Consider the following 4707-nt stretch of genomic DNA (forward strand, 5'->3'; position numbering starts at 1 on the left):
TTTTATTAAAATATATCTTTTAGTGTGGTTTAAAGTAGATAGTATACTTGATTAAAACAAATAGCAAATTTTGTTCTCTATTTTGTGTGCACCTGTGATGTTTTTTTAGAGTGACTTCTAGTATTGATGTGAATCAAATGATGTAATAGATTCCATAATATGCTTGAATATCATGATATAGCCATTTAATAATGTAATTTCATTCCGTATAATAGATTTGGAGAGATGCACTGAGAGACATGTAAAACACTTAGAGTAGCTTGTTATTTATGTTGGGAAAATGCACTGAGTTTTATTAGAGCAGCTTATGAATGCTTAACTTCCTTATACAGGATAGATGAAAATTATACTTGGGTTCTCATATACTGTGAACCATTTGTAAATGTCTTAATTTGATGTAAATATCTCTGAAAACAAGAGCAAAGGTTTTTAACTTAAAGCAGCCCTTTCAAATACTGGATGTGCTTATGCAGTCGCTTAGTTTTGGAGCTGATTGACAGGATAGCTGTTTTTATAACCTCTCCTGCAAGTTCGGTGATGTGCATGGTCTTGTAGGGGTATTAAAAATACTACATTGCTTCAAGAGGAGACACGTGGAGTTACAGATGCTTGTAATTAGATACTCAAAAGCAGATCTTTGGGGGACATCTTGAGGCAGGAATAGAAAATATTTTTATTTCAGTAACTCTTCCCCCTGTGAATCTACTATGGTTTGTGGTACAACTTCATTCTCTAAGATATTAAGTGAAATGGATGATTTCTGCTTTTCATGTGGAAGTGGACCAATGTCTTTAAGGAGTGATAAATAAAGTTAATGATTCCAAATTTGTGTCATTTCAATACTAAATCTGCATGGTACAAACCTAACAGGCGTTCTTCTTTCCGTCAGTACTGGCTATTTGTTATACACATGGGATCATGCTGTTTTTTTTTTTAACATTTGTGTATTCTCACTGCCTCTTGAGATTCCACACCAGTGTAAGGAAGACTTGTTATTGAACTTATATAAAATACATGGTAAAATTCACACCTGCCTATGTTGGAAAGGCTTAAATCTTCCTATAGCATTTTTGGTTTTTTTGTTGTTGTTTTTGGTACCGGGGATTGAGCCCAGGGGTGCTCAACACTGAGCTACATCCCCAGCCCTTTTTGTTTTTTTATTTTGAGACATGGTCTCAATGGGCCTCACTAAGTTGCTGAGGCTGGCCTGGAACTTATGATGCTCCTGCCTCAGCCTCCTGAGTCCCTGGGATTATAGGCGTGCGCCACCATACCAGCTTTCATATAGCATTTCAAAAGATAAATAAACAATGAATTGGTTAGAATATGAAGAACTTTTAAAGGTAAATGCCTCCGACTATGCTTTTATTTCCTAAAAGACACATAGAATTTTTCAATTCACATTTATTTATTTATTTATTTAGTGCTGGGGAGTGAACCCAGGGGCACTTAACCACTGAGCCACATGCCCAGCCCTATTTTGTATTTTATTTATTTAGAGACAGGGTCTTGCTGAGTTGCTTAGGGCCTTGCCAAGTTGCTAAGGCTGGCTTTGAGCTTGCGCTTCTCCTGCCTCAGCCTCCAGAGCCGCAGGGATTACAGGTGTGTGCCACTGTTCCTGGCTAAATTTACATTTATGTAGCCAACTTATTTTGTGAGTGTTGCAGTCCTTCCCCTGTGAACTCTCCTTGTGTTAGTACTGGCTATTTCTGTCTCTTCTGTGGAAATACTAGATCATGTCTAAATAACGTTGAGTTTGGCAAGTTTGACAAAATGGGCCTATTTAGTTATTTCCTATCATTTATTGTGGGCTGCTTTAGAGAATGACTTGCTAAAACTCTACAGTGGAGGGAACTTTTTCTTTTTGCCTCTCATTAAAATATAAATAATAGAAAAGTCTACACTGTTCTAAAAATCAATCAAGTGTTCTCCACCCCTAACCCTGTATCAGGTTTATGGGAATGAAAGTTTTTCTGGAACCCAACAGGGACTGTGTACAGAAACAGGGATTAGTCATGCTGCAGGGTAGTTAGAATCCATTTTTCTTTCACAAGTATCTTATATAAACATTGCCATAGAAGTTAGATTGTTATGATTAAATATGAAGTAAACCAATGCCTTTGTAATTTAAAACTGATGAGACTTTAAGTTCTAGGGGAAGAAAAAAAATTAATTACATGACAGCACTAATCCTTATAGGGTAAATGGTATCAGCATCCCTCTATCTATGTTAGGCAGAAAGCAATTAATTAAAATAAATGTTCTGCCAAGATTATTATACCTGTTGCTGATGATTTGCTCTTAAATTAAGTCTAATTTGTTCAGGAACATAAATCACAGTGTCAAGACTTGTGTGAGAGGCAGGAAAGGCAGACTCATGGCAGATTGTTCCAGTGACATTGAAAGAGAGAACCTAATCTTTCCCATCTTACTGGTGTAATATTCCAGGTTTATAGAATATTCGAGATTCTGCATGGAATAAAAATTGCTTGGGGCCTGATTCTACTAGGAATAATATACAATTGATCTTAGTTAAGAAAGTATGGGCCAGGCACAATGGTGCAGGCCTGTAATCCCAGTGGCTCCAGAGGCTGAGGCAGGAAGATCGTAAGTTCAAAGCCAGCCTCAGCAAAAGTGAGGCCCTAAGCAACTCAGTGAGACCCTGTCTCTAAATAAAATACAAAATAGGGCTGAGGATGTGGCTCAGTGGTTAAGAGCCCCTGGGTTCAATCCCTGGTACCAAAAATAAATAAGAATCCTGTGTAGAGCTGGGATGTGGCTTAGTGGTAGAGCAATTGTCTGGCATGCGTGAGGCCAGGGGGTCCATCCACTGCAGTGCACTGCAAAAAAAAAAAAAAAGTAGAATCATGCACACGGATAGGAAATTTCCAATTCTGAAATACTCTTGAAATACAAAATTAGACTTGACAAATGAAAAGAGATTACATCATATCTTTTTGGATGGGAACACACAATATCTGGAAAAGGATTCTCCAGAGAACATGTGCACACACACACACATTTATTTTAAGGAATTAGTGCACATGATGAGGCAGGCCAACAAGCTGAAATCTTAGGCAGTATTTCTGTTACAGTCTTGAGCAAATTCCTTAAAAATATAACAGTCATGCTATGGGTAGGGTAACTCGGTGGGAGAGCACCTGTCTAGCATGGGCAAGACCCTGGGTTCCATCCCCAGAACTGCAAATAAATAACAAAAAAAACCCACTAGTCCTTGGAATAAGGGCCCACCCTACTCCACTATGACCTCATCTTTAATGACATCTGCGTGACCCTATTGTCAAATAAGATCATTGAGGTGGGGCATAAAACTTTTAACATAATAAACAAAAATAATAAAAATATTTTTATGGAACCAGACAAGTTGACCCTAAAGTTTATATGAAAAACTAAGAAAACACTGGAAAGAAAGAGTTACACAGGTAAACCAGCTCTAACAGAGAAGACACTAGAAAACCCCTCTGATTGACCCATTCTGTCCCCTCATCCCGGGTGTGGAACACTATTAAAAAAACAAAAATAACTTGAAATGATAACTTTGAAACAATTATTATATTTTAGAGACCAATTCTTTTGAAAAAACAGGTGAATGATTAGGGCATTTGAGAATTTATATACATAAGTTTCACAGATATATGAAAATACAAAAGGGTACGTAAGCTCTAGATTATGATTTCCAATCTAAATGCATCTATGTCCATTTCACTGAAATATTTGCTGGATTATAAACTTGGGATTTAATTAATTAAAACAGTGTGGTCCTGTTGCATTAGGAGATAAACCACATGAGATTCCCCCAAACTTTCTTTTCCATTTTCCTCTCTAGCTTCTAACCTAGAAGAGAAACATAGGACTCTTGACTTTCTGAGTTTGACTTATTTTGCTTAATATAATATTGTCAAGTTCCATCTATTTTCCTGTGGATGACATATTTTATTCTTCTTTATGGCTGAATAAAACTCCATTGTGTGTATATACCAAAAAAAAAAAGAAAAGAAAAGAAAAGAAAGAAATAGATGAACCAGTGGCATACCATTTCTCATCTATCCAATCAGCAACCATTTTGTACCTTGACAATATATTCTGTTGAGAAGGCTGTAACACTCTTGTACACTGTTTGTGGCAATATAAAATGAGGGCAAATTTGCAAAATCAAATGTATTTACTCTTCGACTCAACAGTAACATTTTTAGAACTTTATTCTTAAAATATGCCTATAACAACAAGACAACCTATATATAAGGATATTAAGCATTACATAGTAATAGTTAATAATTGTAACAGGGTACTGGTTAAATAAGCTGGAATGCATCCACCCAATAAATACTATATAGCTGTACCAAAAGGAAGGAGGAAAGGAAGGGAGGAAGGGAGAAAAGAGAAAAGAAAAAGGATATATTAAGTGAAAAAAGTATATTCTGGGGGCTGGGGTTGTGGCTCAGCAGGAGAGCACTCGCCTAGCAAGTGCAATGCCCTGGGTTTGGTCCTCAGCACCACATAAAAATAAATAAATAAAATAAAGGTATTATGTCCAACTACAACTAAAAAATAAATATAAAAAAAGTATATTCTGTTAACTTTTGTGTAAGGAAGGGGAGATAAGGAAGCATTCATGTATTTCATTTTGTGTAAGAAATGCAGGAAGTGAAAACAACAGAAAATGAAGTTGGTTCCTCTACAGTGTGA

Source organism: Marmota monax, unplaced genomic scaffold (assembly GCF_021218885.2).
Source record: "Marmota monax isolate L192 unplaced genomic scaffold, Marmota_monax_Labrador192_F-V1.1 WCK01_AAM20220418_F8-fsc00182, whole genome shotgun sequence".
Lineage (NCBI taxonomy): Eukaryota > Metazoa > Chordata > Mammalia > Rodentia > Sciuridae > Marmota > Marmota monax.